This window comes from Nelumbo lutea, chromosome 3 (assembly GCF_056320005.1).
Source record: "Nelumbo lutea isolate HS-2025 chromosome 3, American lotus-T2T, whole genome shotgun sequence".
Lineage (NCBI taxonomy): Eukaryota > Viridiplantae > Streptophyta > Magnoliopsida > Proteales > Nelumbonaceae > Nelumbo > Nelumbo lutea.
In genome coordinates, this window is record NC_142686.1 from 91,569,756 (window position 1) to 91,587,195 (window position 17,440).

A 17,440-nucleotide genomic window follows, 5' to 3' on the forward strand; every position below is an offset into this window, starting at 1 on the left:
AGATGTTTAATAATATTAAAATTAATAAATCAATCAATTTGGTGGGCTCATTTCTAACCGAAATATTCTATATTTTTCATTAGTTTTCTCCAAATCAAAATTTAAATTAATCAAATTCTCCTATGGAAGGATTTGCGGATGTGTATAAAAGCTAAAAAGTATAACCTATTGAGGTAGTACCAACTTTTCAAATTCTAAAATTACATACACTAAGGGCATGTTCTACAATGTGAATTGTTTTTTTTGTTGCCAGTTTCAAAAACAAATAAAAAACATCTTAATTATTTGAGAACATATTGTTTCTTAAACAAAAACACAGAAAAAAAAAAACATGTTCTTGGTTCATGTGTGTTTAGTTTTCAAAACTGAAGCAAAAAATATGTTCTTAATTCTGGTTTCAAAATCATGTTTTCATCTGATTATTCAACATCATGTTCCATAAATCATTTAATTTCTATACTTTTTTTTTTTGTTTTAAAGAAAAGTATTTCGTTGGTTTAAAAAACATGCATTGTTTTTTGAAACAAAACAGACTTGTTTTTTCCTTTGGAAACAAAAACATAGTTCAAGAACATGTTTTGTTTTTTTGCTGATGTGGCGGTTCCAAAAACAAACGAAAACAAAAACATTCATGTTGTAAAATGACCCTTAAAAAGAGAAATGTTCAGCGTAGCATTAATATATATTGCATATAAAAAGAATCAACCTAGGTGAGCATTTAGACTTTATCCTCCCAGCATCTAGAGATGGAGATCATGCAACTTGACCTTTTATTTCGTGGATGGTAATATTGGTTATTTCTCTATTGCAATGACCAACTTTTGCTGTCATAAAGGTGAGTATTTAGACCAGTGTTTTCGAACTGCTGTTGACCCAGATGGTTGGACCGTTTGTCCTGGGAATCGTCTAAGATAGCCAATTCCGTTTTACCCTAAGCCCGGTTGTTGGCCAAAAGCTGTTGAATTGGTTAGCAATCTGCTTACCTGGGTGGTTAGCGATCTGCTGGTCACTGTTGAACCATTGACCAATTTTTTATTTTAATTATTTTTTAGTTTTTTTTTTTAAGTTGGAACAAGCCATTTGTTTGAATTGGACGGTGAAACCATTGATCCAAAAACTAGTGGCCAGAATAGTTCAAGTTCTAGGTCAGTTTTTAAAACCTTTATTTAGACTGTATCCTCATGAACTGTTAGAAGAACTTCATAACAAAATGGAGATTGCTTTTCAATCTGCTTTGTTTTTTATGAATTTAGCACTATCCAGTCTCACATGGTGGCCCATTCCTATCCTCCGCTGCAATTTCTTCCCACTGCTCCATCAATTTTGACTTCTAGATTCCCACATTGGGTTTACACCATACTGTGGTTGTCCTTGAAGACTGATCAACATTGTGGGTTGTAATCATGTTGTGGCAGGTTAGATCAAATAGAAGACACGTCTAGGAGGTGGTAGAAACTTTTTCTGCTCAAATAGAACTATAAAAGACACGTCCACTAGAACAGCAAGGCTAATTTGCATTAGACTTATTTGTTTTTCGGGAAGTTATTATTTGGGTAAATATTTTATTGGAAATACTTATTCAGATAAGTGCATTTACTCATATTCTTTTATTTTTCAAGTAAATAATAGAATGGTCATTTTATCTATAAAAATCCATTATTAAAAGGAACAATTTTGTTTCATCCAAGTGTTGACAATTTTCTCCCATGTAGGAAATTTATTTACCCGCATTGGAGAATATCAAACTCCATATAAAATCTTAAAAAAGAACATGGGTATCTTGGACGTCAATAAGAATCGAAATCTATTGACCAATTTCCTCATCTCAAAATCCAAAAAATGAACAACCCTTAATATTTTTCAACTACATCTTTCATCAAACTTGAATAATTTTTTCTTTAGGCAAATTGTATTTGCTTTTTGACTGCAAAGAAGCATTCAGGTAAGGTCTCAACTTTATTGTAATTATCCTTTTACAATTTCACTGTGAAATCCAAGACTGAAACAACTTCTATTATTAATTTTTTGATTCTCTATTTGAATATGCTATTGATGTGACCATTTCTGGTCACATGCCAATTTTTTGTGATGTATCAATTTTTTTTTGGTTAAGTACCTCGTCATTTGACCTGCTCCCAGGAGAGGATGGTGGAGCTCCCTAGTGGTGAATTGCCTGGGGGGAGAGCTATGTCGAGCTCCCTGAAGGCAAACTGTCTGGGGGGAGAGCTATGCCGAGCTGCTCAAGCTATGCCGAGCTGGAGAGAGCTATGCCGAGCTCCCTGATGGCGAACTACCTAAGGGAGAGCTATGCCGAGCTCCCTGGTAGTGAGCTACCTTGGTGGACTCATCATTTGACCTGCTCCTAGGTGGCCTGTAACTCAGAGGATGGTGGAGCTCCTTGGTGTAGCGCAACCCGACTGCCCTCTACATGAGGTGATATCCTCTCCTTTGTAGGCAACGGAAGCTGAGGGACCTGCTAGAACTCCATATTTTCCTCATTTTTGTAGGTGGCGGGAGCTGAGGAGCCTACGAGAACTGAATCAGGGGATCCGGGGGTATTTAACCAGTGGGGACTCTCCGATGCCTAAGTTAGCATTCTGATTGTAGAGAGCTTGGAGAGAAATGAGAGAGCTAGAGAGTAGGGATTACCTCAATTTTTTCATTTTCTCTCCCCTTCTCTTTGGGGGTCGGAGTCCTTATATAGCGGTGCCCTGTCAAATCAGGCATAACCGCCTCTATCAAGTCAGGCATAACTGCCTCTGTCTCTCTGTCGCAACCGTTACTACCAGAGCTGAGGTGGCGGGTGCAGGCAGCTGTTGTAGAGTACGGCTCTACTAAGCAAGGGACAACTCTCAGGTCTAGTAGGCACGGCGCTGCCTGGTGAGGTCTCCAGATCTGTCAAGTACGGTTGTCAGGCAGGAGGCGGCTCTTAGGTCTGGCAGGCATGGCGCCGCCTGGCAAGAGATGTGGGCGCAGGTCTCCGGATCTGTCAGGTACGATTGTCAGGCAGGAGATCTTCTTGCGATATGTCGAACTGTTCTTCTATACCGAGGCACCCTACAAGTGGCGAGCTACCTAGGGGAGAGTTATGTTGAGCTCCCCGAGCTATGCCGAGTTACCTGTGGCGAGCCATGCCGAGCTGTCTGTAAGTGGCAAGCTCTGCCGAACTGCCCAAGCTGCCCAGTTGTCAAGGGGCTGCACTTGGTTTGCATGAGGTGCCAGGTGTCACAATTTCACTAGAGGGCCAAATCTGTCCTCATCAGCTACTGTACTTGAAAAAAAAAATCTAAGCCAATGTTTTATGATGCCATCACTAGGTTTTGGTATCCTCCTCGAAATTTGTTTGTTCTGAGGTCACAAATGGTCAGAATGAAACTCTAATGACATGGCCTAAGTTCCACATTAAGTTGCTGTATAACATTGTTATTTGTGCCCATATATCCATTAGATGGGCAAAGAAGATGAAGCAAATGGGTTATGATGGTGCACGATCTGAAAGCTCTCATGTGGCGGGTGACTCGGACACATAATTGGAAGTTTCCTATGTTGATGGCCGAGCTATATGATTCTACAAGAGAGAGAGCTAGAGTGCCTGGGTTGCTTTTACCCTGGGGTGGGCACTCTGATGCTTAAGTCAACGAAGAGTTCTTTGAGATTCTTAGGAGATTAGAGTGCGAGAGCTTAGTCACGCGTACTTCTTGAAATGGGAATGAGACCTTTATATAGGTGTGAGCGGTTTGAGACCTCCTGTAACGGGTCCCTGACTCTTGTAGACCTATTTTTGTTAAGTTAGGGAGAGAAATTACGTCAGTTACATAATCTGCATATAGGGATAAGGTTCGTCAAATTGACTCTGATGCAGGTAGGTCGGCCTAATGGTCGACTCATTAATGATCCAGAGAACTCGGTCTGGCAATGTGTCTATGTGACAAGTTAGCAATCATGCCTTGTAGGTTGCTGATAGTACCTTTCTTAGCTCGGCTGATGACTGAGGTAGGTCACTCCTATCCCAGAGGTCCTTCAGGTCGGTTAGGCCGAGGTACCTAAAAACTTCCTCTGCCCAGTCGTTGGTGGGAAGGGGCCAAGTATATTGATTCCCCACTAAGCAAAAGGCCATGAGCTGGTAAGATATTTCAGGTTGGCTGCGGGTTGATGTAGGATGTTGGCGTGCCATTAACACTTGTCGCATTTCTATAATAGTTTGATTGCATACGCCTTCAGTGTGGGCTAATAGTAGCCTTGTCATAGTGCCTTTTAGGTGAGTGCCCTACCCCCATGTGTCCTCCGCAGAGACCATGAATTTTTCGTAACACTTGGTTCGCTTTAGCTTGGCTTAAGCAGTGTAGGTAGGGGAGTGCCCTCGCCTACGATCACATAGTGAGCTGCCTGTTGTGCTACCCTTTGGGCCGCATTATGCTCTTTCGGTAGAATCTTGTGGCGTAGATGGTCAAAGAGCGGATTCATCCAGCTTGGCTTTGTTGTCAGCACAAGAATGACCTCTTCTGCCACCCTTTCTATGGTTGGGCGTTGCAAGTCTTCTATGTAGACTGTCTTTCTTGTAGCGTTGATCGTGCTAGCCAGTTTTGAGAGTGCATTAACTTCCATGTTTTCTTACCTTAGAATTTGCTGGATATGCCAAGTGAAAGTTAGGTAGCAGCTCCCTTACGTTGGCTAAGTAGGCCGACATGGTGGGCTCCCGGGCCTCATACTGTCCATTCACTTGGTTAACGACTAATTGTGAGTCGCTACATGCCACAAGATGCTTAGCCCCGACTTCCCTCGCCAGTGATAGTCCGACTATGAGTGCCTTGTATTTAGCTTCATTGTTGGAAACTTGGAATGCAAACCAGAGGGCGTATTCTAGCTTTACATAGCTCGGCCCATAGACGATTAGTCCAGCCCCGCTTCCGCATTGGTTGGATGAGCCATCCACATGGAGGATCTAGGGCTCCTCATCTCAAGCCAGGACTTCCCGAGTCGGGGTAGGTGTTGCACTGGTCAACGCTTTCGAAGTGGTTACTAACCCGACAACTTCAAGGGTCAGCGAGTTGAAGGTACACTTGGCAACAAAATCTGCTAAGACCTGTGCCTTGACTATTGGTAGCAGCTCAAACCGGATGTCGTATTTGCTGAGTTTGATTGTCCATTTCATAAGTCTCTTGAGACCTCGGGCTTTTGGAGGATTTGCCTCAGAGGTCGATCAGTCAAGACTATGATAGTGTGGGCCTGAAAGTAAGGTCTTAGCTTTTGGGCTGCTAACACTAACGTAAAGGCCAATTTGTCGATGTCTTGGTACTTAATCTCAACATGTAACACTTTACTTACATAATATACCGAATCCTGTACCTTTTCTACTTCCCTAATAAGGACCAAGCTGACTATCTCATCACTCATAGAGAGATAGAGCTTAAGCTCGTCCTTGGGCTCGGGTTTGGTCAACAAAGGTGGTGAACTTAAAAATACTTTTTTATCTCGTCAAAGGCGAGTTGATACTCTTCGATCTATCCAAAACCTTGGTTCTTTTTTATGGCCTTAAAAAATGGGGGACACCGCCTAGTTGACTTAGACATAAATTGGTTCAAGGTGACTATTCGATTAGTTAACTTTTGTACTTCCTTGATCGACTTGGGAGGTCGCATGTTTAAGATTGCCTGGATTTTTTCCAGGTTGGCCTCGATACCACGTCGGCTAACTATGTATCCGAGGAACTTTCTTGACGTGACACCAAAGACACACTTGTTAGGGTTGAGTTTCCTATTGTACTTTTACAAAACGTTAAAAACGCATTCTAGGTCGTTAATTAGAGAATTTGAAAACTCTGTTTTTACAACCATATCATCTACATAACATTCAATTTTATTCCCAATTAAATTTGAAAAAAAACATTATTTACAAGATGCTAGAAGGTCACCCCAACATTTTTTAGGCCAAAGGGAGCGACTTTGTAACAGTACAAGTCCATCTCAGTTACAAATGCGTTTTTTTCCTCATCGGCCGGGTCCATCAAAATCTGTTTGTAGCCGGAGTATGCATCCATGAAACTCAATAGCTTGAAACTTGAGGTCACATCTACCAGGCGGTCGATTCTTGGAAGTGGGAAGCTATCATTCGGGCATGCTCTGTTAAGGTCTGTATAGTCGATGCACATGTGCCACTTGCCATTGGCCTTCTTCATGAGTACTGGGTTTGCAATCTAGCTCAGATATTGGAGCTCTCTAACAAAGTCTACTATAAGTAGCTTCCCTACTTCATCGTCTACTATCTTTCATCTTTCTGGGTGAGGTTCCTTTTCCTTTGTAGGATTGGTATGACTGAGGGGTCAACATTTAACTTATGAGTTATTATGGAGGGGTTTATGCTAGGCATTTCTGCTGCTGGCCAAGCGAAAACACAGATTATTAAGTAGGAAACTTACCAGATTGGAGCGCATTGGTTGGGTGAGGCATATTTGTACTTTCTTCTTCGGCTCAATTTCTAATACCAACATTAGGACAATATCTTCCATTGGCCGAGCTTGCTCGTTAATGTTCTCTGGGGGTGGTTCCAAGTTGATATCGATGCTATTTTTCCTTTAGCTTTTAGCGCTGCTACATAGCATTTGTGAGACTCTAGCTGGTTGCCTCGCATAATTCTGATGCCTCTAGTAGTTGGAAATTTTACCGCCAGGTGATAGGTCGACGCTACCGCTTGGAGGGCGTGTAGGATAAGTCGGCCCAAGATGGCGTTATAAGGTGAGGGGGTTGCGACTACAAGGAAGTCATGATCAAACCGAACCAAGTTGGGGGTTGAGCTTGCTACAACTGGTTCCCTCACCCGACCAAGGGTATGAACTACTCTACTGAAGCCAACCAAGGGTACATCGGCCAGTTGTAGATCCTTTTTGCTAAGCTCCACCCGCTCGAATGCTTCCTAGAAGATGGTGTCGGTTGAGCTCCCTAAGTCGACCATAATTCTTTTTACTTCAAAGTCATTTATTGTTAACTTTCACTATCAGAGCATCATCACACGGGTATTGTATACCGTGTGTCATATTTAGTGAAAGTACATTATTTCTTCTCTGTGAGGGTGCTTCGGCGGGTTACCAATGTCATGTTCGAGGTCTCAAACTAAGCTTCTTCCTACTGAAGTTGTACACCCTACTATAATTGACCCTTCTGTGATCATGTTAATGACCCCACAGATAGGCCGCTCTGGTGGCTGTTGGTCTCGGGGAGCTTGGTCTCTTTCTTGCTCCCTACTAGTCTGAGGTGCCTCCCTACACTGCTCGGCAGGTTGGCCTATTTCTTCTCTTTTTATGAACTGTCCTAGATTGCCGTGGTGGATCAACTCTTTGATCTCGTCCTTTAGGTTTTGCAGTTCTCTGTGTCGTGACCATTGTCATGGTGGAAATGACAATATTTGTTTGGGTTCCTATTTGCTAGGTCGCCCTTCATCCTGGACGACCACTTTGCATATTCAACTATGTTAATGTGCATTAAAATTTCACCCCTTTTTGCATAAGGGTGGTATAGTTTCTATTTTGTACAAGTTGGATTCTAGATCATCGGCTTGATCCTAAACTCCAATGAGGAGACTTGCTCTTTCTTCTCGGCGACTTGCTTCACCTACTGTGGGGTGACTAACTTCTCTTTGGTGACTTACTCCTTCGCCGTTGCTTGTTGCTTCATGCTTCTTCTTTTTCTCACTTCCTTTTCCCAAACAACTCTTACTGGGATCCCAATGCTTCTTCCGCTTTGGTGAACTTGTCTACTTTGGTGAGGAACTTCTCCATACAAGTCAGAGGGTTCAACTCAATCTCCCAATGTAAGTCAGGGTGGTGAACACCGTTTATTGCTGTAGTGAGATGTATCGTCGGGTCAAGGTTAGGAATTTGGAGATGTTCCAAGTTGAACCTTTTGAAATATTCGTGGAGCGTCTCGTTTGGTTGTTGCACGACGGTCAGTAGGTAGGTTGAAGATTTAGGACACCTTTTGCTGGTGGAAAAGTGAGTAATGAATAGATTGGTGAACTAATCCCGAGTTTTTATGGAGCCGGGGGCTAATCCTGAGTACATAGCCGAGCTGTGTTCTGGAGGGTTGTTGGAAAATCCTTGCATAAACTTGCATCGTTGGCCCCGTGGAGTTGCATTAAGGCGTGGAAGTTGTCAACATGGTCCATAGGGTTTGTTGTTCCATTGTAGGACTCGAGGCTAGGGGCCCTGGAATCTTTGGGTCGCGAGGCTGTGAGTATCTTGGGAGCTAGTGGCGAGGTGCGAGATATTGACCGCCCAGATGAGGTTCCTGCTTGGCTGGTTTCCTTGCTCTTGCTCTCATTCTTCTTGTCCATCTTGCTTACAGACAGAGCGGGTTGACTTTTCTTCAAGGCGCGGTGAGTACATTTGCGGTGCCTCCTTTTGGATCCTTCGGATGAACTAGCGGTTTCAATCCCGATGGGCATGGTAGCTCGGCTTTCCATCGGGGGATGGTTCTGGTTTTGATCATGTACTTGGTTGGGAACCTGACTAGGAAACCGAACAGGAATTGAGTTAGGGTTTATCCTGGCATTATGTCGTTGTTGTGTTTGTTGTTGCTGTCTTCGCTGGTTTTGTTGTTGATTCTATTGCTGTTGTTGCTCCCTATTAGGGTGGCGAACTTATCTTCCTAGGTCCTCATTTGGGAACTCATCCCCAGACGGATTGCACCAAGTCATAGAACTAGTGTGCATTGACCCTAGTAGGAGTCGAGGAGGGCTCAATCGTAGGAGAGGCACGTTCACCTGAGATTGTGGAAATGCCAGGTTCAGGACTGGAGAGACACCTGGTGGAATCTAAGGTATGTTGACCTGTCCTATCGTCATTGAAGGAACTTCTGGGATTAGTCCGAGTTGCTCATGTCCTCTAGTGACATGGTTATTGTTATTGTTATTGGTTGGTTGGTTGCTTGAAGAAACCATGGATACTATTATGAAAATGCTTAGAGGTGAGAACTTAGCCTTTTATAGCTTTTCCTATAGACGATGCCAATTGATGATGTGCAATCTGTCAACTCTCATGTGGCGTGTGACTTGGATGCCAAATTGGAAGTTTCCTCTGTCAATGGCCGAGCTGAGTTTGGCCGAGCTAAGTTTGGCCGAGCTAAGTCTGGTCGAGCTATACAATTCTACAAGAGAGAGAATTAGAGTGCCCGGGTTGCTTTTACCTGGGGTGGGCACTCCAATGCTTAAGTCAATGAAGAGTTCTTTGAGATTTTGAGGAGATTAGAGAGCGAGAGTTTAGTCGCGCATTACCTCTTGAAATGGGAATGAAACTTTTATATAGGTGTGAGCAGTTTGAGACCTCTTGTAACGGGTCCCTAACTCTCGTAGAGCTATTTTCGTTAAGTCAGGGAGAGTAGTTATGTCGGTTACGTAATTTGCATAGTGGGCTAAGGTCCGCCCGATTGACTCTGATGTGCGTGATGCAGGTAGGTCGGCCTAACGGTCGACTCATTAATGATCTGGAAACTCGGTCTAGCAATGGGTCTATGTGACAAGTCAACGAGCATGCCTTGTAGGTCGCCGATAGTACCTTTCTTAGCTTGACCGGTCCTTGAGGTAGGTCGCTCCTTTCCTGGAGGTCCATCAGGTCGGCCAGGGTACCTTTGGCCATGGCGAGGAGCTACTAACTGACCTGCCAAGGTGATCTGCTTACTCAACGCCGATGTGTCACTTAGAAGCCACGTGTTGTGATGCAATTCAGAGGACCAAATTACCCTTCATTGTTTAGACCCGATTAATATCCAAAATGAGGGTTAACCCTAGCCCCACTAACAACTAGTTTGACTTTGACACACTTGACTCAGCTATATTAGACTCATGATCTCCTTCCCATCAGAACTCTACCCACGTCTACCTACAACACACTACCCCCATGGATTGGGAACATTTCCCCGTGCATATTATGTAGGAGGATGAGATGTTCTCCATATGTGGCTACTATATTATGTGGGTAGACATGGACAAAGTTCTTGTGGGCATGAGATCCAGACTCGATTTATTACTACAATTAACATTATATTAAATACCTTAACTTTTCTACTAAATAGAGGACAACAAAGCATAGTAGGATTGGATTTCTTGACTTTCTTCGTCCTGGTGAGAAAAAGAGACTACGAAACAAAAGAAAAAGCTAAGTAATTTTAGATTGATTAAGGTGAGAAAACTTAATTTAATAATTGTTATTTCATTATTATATTAATTAAAAATTAGTCTTTTATTATTGTTTTTCATTAAATAATATAAAACATACATTGATTAAAAAATAATAGAATGAAAAAATGGAATAAAGCTGAATATGAATTAATAAATGTAGTTAGAAAATTTAAAATGATTAAATAATTAAATACTGAAATTATTAAATAAATAGTAAATTGGCTAAATAATTAAAGCATGTAATATTTGATAAATGGATTAAGAATCAATAAAAATGGTTAAGATTAATAAATGTTAATGATAAATAACATTTCATAAAATAAATTTTTTAAACTACTGTTTTAGTAACAAGAGTACAAGACACACGATAAGTCATTTTTGCCCTTATGTTAAAAGAGAGGATCCCAACTCAGAATGGATTTACTTTGGAAATCAATTGGAGTACGTTGACCCCGACCTTGCTCACTTGTTTCAGGCAGTTTACGAGCAGGTTTTTGTTGTTCCAACTTCCAAGGGGACAGTCATAATCGGTTAGTGTTGGGACGACGATGAACGGATTTGAGCAGCAGGCAGAGAGTGCGGTGTTGACCCAGCTAGAGGATCGAAGGACGCCCTTTTCGTCGCGGACCCGGGCGTTCCATGGACCATGGCTGCTCTCCGCCCTTTCTTGCAATAAACGGAAAACCCAATCTCTCAGCCTCAATTTCGTTTCGCTCATCCACGGCCGCATCCGACATTTCCATTGTCTCAGAGATACTCAACGAAGAAAATCGAGCTTGGTCGGTCTCTTCCATTTCCAAACAGGAGCAGAAGAAGAGGGAATTGCTGCTCAAGCTGCCGAGCAGGCCAAGCAGGAGGCTTTAAAGGACTACCATGACGCTTTCACTGTCTTCATCGCCGTCCAAGCAGGGGAGCTGAGTTGTATGAGAGGGAATTCACTGTTGTCATCAGCGCTTCTTCCCGAAGCGGTGTGTTCAGCGGCGGCGAGAAGGTGAATTCGGTCTCCTCCTCTCTTTCCCCTGCCTCCAACCTCTCTCTCGTCTTCTTCTTCTCTTATTCTTCCAGGCAGAGAGTGTAGAGAAGGGGTTGTCAGCGTAGATGTTTGTAAGCAGAGTAGAAGCAGCGACGGCTGTAGGAGAGACGCGCATCTTCCCACTACAGAACTTGAGGAGATTGGCGACGATTTTTCCGAGTTCCTCGCTGATGACATCTACCAGTCCACTCTCGCCAAGCAATCCCCGAACAAGCTCCATCACCGTCTCCTCAATTTTGCTGCCGAAGACGTCCAATGGCATCACACTACCGATGAGGCTCTGCAGAAAGGCGAGGAGAGACTCCACCAGTCCCAGACACGGACAAGTGTTTGCTTGCATACATCCGTGATCTCGATGACGAAGCTCGCCATTACCACCGTCATTTTTTTCCACTTCCGGCTGCAAGGAACTTTGGGTTTTTAATCGAATATCAACGTGGAAGGAATATTAGCTCGGTTTGCCTCGTCAAGAAGACAATGAAGAAGAAGGAGAAGAAGAGTGATTTTTGAGGAGAGAGTGTGTGAAAAGGAAAGAAAGATTTTAAAGGGTATTTTTGGAATTTCTGAAAAAAAATTGTTAGTGATGTCATATGTGATCGAGTGTGACAAAAAGATAACCATAGTACAGGTTTTAGACAATTATAAGAAATAATAGGGGTAATTTAAGATAATATTGAAATAGTAGGGGTAGAGTTAGTTAATTTCCTAAAATTTATGGGTAGTTTAAGAAATTTGCCTTTATGAATATTATTGATAAATACCAATTCTAATGGATTTAAAAACTAATTACAAAATTTATGAAATGTTTAAACAATCGGTAAAATACTAAATAATATTTTATTGTGAATTATTAATTGTATGCAAGGTGTTAAGGCTAGGGAGGTTGGTGAGTCTTTGAAAGTCCCAGGGTGATGGCCGTGGGGAGAAAGGAAGGGAGAGGATGACGGCTACTAAGGATAGTGGGAGAAGAAATGAGAGAAGGGAGAGTCTTCCTTGTGAGAAACACTAGGTCAGAGTTATGATTGTGTTGTCTTTAGGGAAGAATTGCTCTCCCCCTTTTATAGAGGGAAAATTAAGATTATCTAAAAAGAAATTTTTTCCTATTAGGAAAGATGATATTTTCTGTTAGGAAATGAGATATTTCCTTTTGTTTGACTATTAGGGGATCATTAGAGAATCCTATCTCTTTTGGATTCTCCCGTATGTGACCTTATTGTGTTGATGTAGTGTGAGTGACATCATCATTTTGCGTACGTACTCACATGCGTAATTAAAAGACGCACGCGTATCCAGTATTTATTCTCAGTCTACCATGATTCCACAATCCTTGTAATGGTGTTGGGTGAGAGGTTTAACGCAAACCCGCGTGTGTCCGGGGTTCATCTTAAACCCGCACGTGTTTTAGCTTTATCGCAAATTTGCGCTAGTTGAAATTCATCGTGACCTGTACCGGGCATGAGTTCATCACAATCGCAGATCTGCGATGAGCTTATTATAGACGTGCGATGAATTACGGATTCATCGCAGGCGTCCATGTAGCGTTGGTTTGACACCCTCTGTACTCTAATGGTCTTAGTGACCACCATGTACCTACATTAATAATATATAAATGATAAAGAATTACTCATTTATTAATAATTTATATTAATAACTAGCAAATGATATTCATACAAATTTGTAAAATTTCATAGACATGTGTCTATCCACTAAAAAAAAAAAACTTCAAATGGTAGTTGCCTTCATTTTCAAAAAGGTTAATGGTAGTTATCTCCACTAAAAAAGCAAAAACTCGTTTCAAATAATGTAATATCCCTAAAGTGGTTATTTTCTAGAAATAAAACTTTACTTAGGTTTCCTAGTATTTTATGAAACTGACCAACCTGATCAACTTGACCCGAGTTGGTCCATTTTCTAGTATTTTGTGTTAGCTTTGGTTCAAAAAATTTTCAATTCGACCAAGTTGAATCAATTTCATTTTGGTCATTTATAAACCAACCAAAATTGAACGACCTAACCATGGATATATATATATATATATATATATATATATATATATATATATATATATATATATATATATATATAATTGGTATATAATATTTTAATATGAAAAAGTGAGAAAATTTCCACTTAGTCTAAAATGTTTTATTTCATAAATCTAATATTTAAATTTATTTTTGAATAATTGCGCTGTAATTTTTAAAGTTGATTTAAAATTTTAAGTTGAAATCTTTTGAATCGACTAACCTTTTGTGAAACCAGATACAACTTGAGTGGATCAGTTTTCACAAAAGGTTAGTCGGTTTCAGTTGACCAACTCCCTAACTTGACTATGTCAATTTGGTTGGCCAAATAGCCTATGGCCGGACCGAACCAACTCATGAACACTATAATTTTAGATAAATTAATATTCTTATCTCCAATAAATAACAATAGTTTAATATCTAGTAATTATTAACAATTTATAGCGAAAATACACAATTATTGAAAATATATTGATAATGAAAAAATACAATAATTACAATAATTAAAAAAATACAATAAGTACTAAAAATATATTAACCTAGTCAATAAATAGTATAATCTCAAATAATAGTTTAATCTCTAATAAATATTAATTAATCAATAAGTTATAACAAAAATACAATAAGTACAATAAATTAAATTAAAAAAATCAATAATAGTAGTTTAATCTCCCATAATTATTGAAAGTTTTTTGTTAAATAACAAAACAAAATAAACTTATACATAATCATTGAAAATACATTTATCACAAAAAACAATAAATAATTTCTGAAATAAAATAAATATTAATTTTAGTATATATAATTATATAATAAATACAAATTAAGAGTTTAAAATTATTATTAATAAATATTAATTATTTTGGAAGTTATTTTCTCAAATCATTACTTGATATAAGTGAAATTATTTATTTACAATATTCTATAAAAATATTGAATTATTATTAATTTCAACATTATGTTTTAATTTTTTATACTTTTTAGATTTATTAAAATTTATTGCATAATTTCTTTATTTTAACTATTTAAAATCTAGTTATGTTAAATATTTTTTATTTAAAATATTTAATTATTTAGATACTTAAATAATATGTAAAATATTTAAATTTTAAAATATTAATTATTTATTGAATTTAGTTATCCATAAAATCATATTTTATACTATTATTGCATAATTTCATTATTAACTTTGTAATATATTAAATTATTATTAATTTCAATATTATGTTATAATTAGTTTTTCTACTTTGAAGATTTTTTTTTAATTTGTTACATAATTCCGTTATTTTAACTATTTAAAATATAGTTATGATAAACATTTAAATAATCTATAAAATATTTAAAATTTTTTGTTATTTGAATTTTATTTATTTAAAGTTGTTGCATATTATTAAATATTTGAAAAATATTTAAATTGATAATCTGGAAAACATAATTTAAACTTTTGGTACATAATTTCGTGATATATTTTGTAAAAGTATAAACTTATTTTTTGTGTTTTTAATAAATATTTTAAAGTTATTAAATTATTTGTTAGGATATTTAAATAGTTCTTAAATTTTTTAATCCATACTTTCTTTTGATAGATATAGATAAAAAGTAGGGGAGGGGATAAATAGGAGTTAGAGATAATTTAGAAGATAAATGGGAATTAGACATAATTTTGGAGAAAGTGGGGGATAGCAGGGGAGGTAGTTTAGGAGAAATTTTAGCAGAAGAGATTATTTTGGTTCCGGAAAAGTGCATATCATTGGTTGCTTAAAAAAATGACATGGAATAAAAAAATAAAAAGTTCAAAAAAAAAAAGAGAAAATTTCTTATCTAGGGGTGGACATGAATTGATCTGTTCATGAACTATTTGAGGTTGTCTTGTGAAGAGATCAATTTGGCTCAGTCTAAACCGAGTTTTGAGCTGAGCTTGAGCCTATTATATAGGTTCGTTTGATAGTCGAGTCTAATAAAGCTTGGCGTGTGAGACTCACGGGCCTAATTGAGCTTATATATATAATAAAAACATCATATGTATAAAAATGATATATATATATATATATATATATATATATATATATATATTATATAATATTTTTTATATGTATAATAACAACTAATTTTTATAATCCTTCAAGGTTGGCTCATGAAGAGCTCAATTTGGTTCAGTCTAAACCAAGTTTTGAGTTGAGCTCGAGCCTAATATATAGGCTCATTTGATAATCGAGTCCAATAAAATTTGGCTCGTGAGACTTGCGAGCCTAAGTGAGCTTATATATAGAATAAAAATATTATATGTATATAAAAGTATTATATATATGTATATATATATATATATATATATATATATATATATATATATAATACTTTTATTTTTTATATGTATAATAACAACTAGTTTTTATAATCCTTATTTTTTATATATAACATAAAAAATATTTTTATTTTTGTAGAAAGCTTGGATCATAGTAAAGCTCGAGTCAAGTTGAGCTCAATTAAACTTACGACCTTTTCAGTTGAATTGAACTCGAGGTCAAGCCTTATAATTTTTTTGATGAGCCAAGCTAGAATAACCAAATATTTGGTCTTTTCGGCTTGAATCCACCCCTATTAATATCTAAGCTTTATTAATTATTTTTTAGCCAAGCTTAAATTAGTTTTAAGTTTTGAGTCTTTTAACAAAGTCATAAATTGTTACTTAGGGGCCTCCTCTTGAAATAAATCAATATTTTCTGTTTGAACATGAAAAGCTTTCGAGCTCCTACCTCAATTTTTTCTAACAATCACTAAATCAGGTACATTGCACGGGTACCGACTAATATTATGATACTTAGTTGAAATTCAAATTTCTTAAAATATAAGGCCATGTTTGGCTTGAAAGAAAAGGTAGGAAAACAAAAGAAAAGAGAGAAAAACCAATATAAGATTTGTAAAGTTTTCCTACCTTAATTTCCCTACATTTTCCAAACATAGCGTAAAGGGTAAATTATTTATACGTGGATGCTTCCATGGATAAGAGGTGGTGTGTAAGGGCCCGCAATCATGATCCAAAATTCCATTGGATGATTCCTGGAAAGGTATTAATCAAATCTCCCTAACTGCCGGTGAGTCGGTGACCACCTTCCTACCCTAGTAGACTTCTTTGATCAGCTCTACCTGGTTCATTTCTTAGGGTGGGACCGGCTGTCTCTCATTTGGTGCCCAATTAACCCTGCCAGCTCTACCATCTACCCAAGATGGTATATCTGGGGCCTAAATCCAGAGTCCCCCATCAGATGGACGGTCTGGATCCACCATGGCAGGTTTCCACGTGGCAAAACAGCCATGTTCCCGCAGAGTTCAAACCCCAAGCAAAATAGAATGTTCTGAGTTTTGACTTCGCAGTTTTCGTTCTCCATCTTATATTATAAAAAGTCATACCTAAACCCCTAGAGATCCACGTTCCAAAAGTGATCACTGTACTTCTCCCCCTCTTTTCTTTCACTCCATGCTGCAAATGCATTACCTTCTAAACCCTACCTCCAATGGGTTTCAATCACAACGTAGGCTTCTGGGCTTTCTTCATCTTCTTCCTTCTCTCCATCATCACCTCTTTCTTTGCTTCTCCTTCCTCGTCACTAGTCATCAAGCCTGCAGATGCTCCTTCAAGCCTGCAGCCTGCACAGTACCAAGAGTTCAAGATCAAGAACCCCAGATCACTCGTCTTGAACAAAGAGCTCCGGAGCAGGAAGAAGAGGAGAAAGAAGATCAAGAACTTCGGATCAAGGTCTTTCTCAGCCATGCTCCCCAAGGGTTTTGTTCCTCCTTCTGGATCCTCTCCGTGTCACAACGACGTCCCCGACTCTCTGGCCTTCTACTGCGAATATTACTCCACCACCAGTAACACAAAGCCTTAATTAGCTACAGACCACTCGACCTACGTTCATCACTTCATGAACCTTTTGGATCGCTCTCGTTCTTAAATATATATATCTTCAGTGGGTTCTGGTTAAACAGCGATGAAGATGGTTTCGTACGTCTGAAACTCTAAATGGGTCTTGATCTTTATTTTTATCTTTGTCTTTTCCTTGAGTCGGTTCACTCTGTACTGTGGCGAGAAGTGTCTGTACTGTACTGTTAAGGCTACCGATCAAAAGGGTAGTTTTTGAATTTGTAAAGACATTTGTTGATCTTATGTATCACAAAGCATAACTAGAGAGGCAGTGTTCAGTGCTGCGAAAAGGAATGA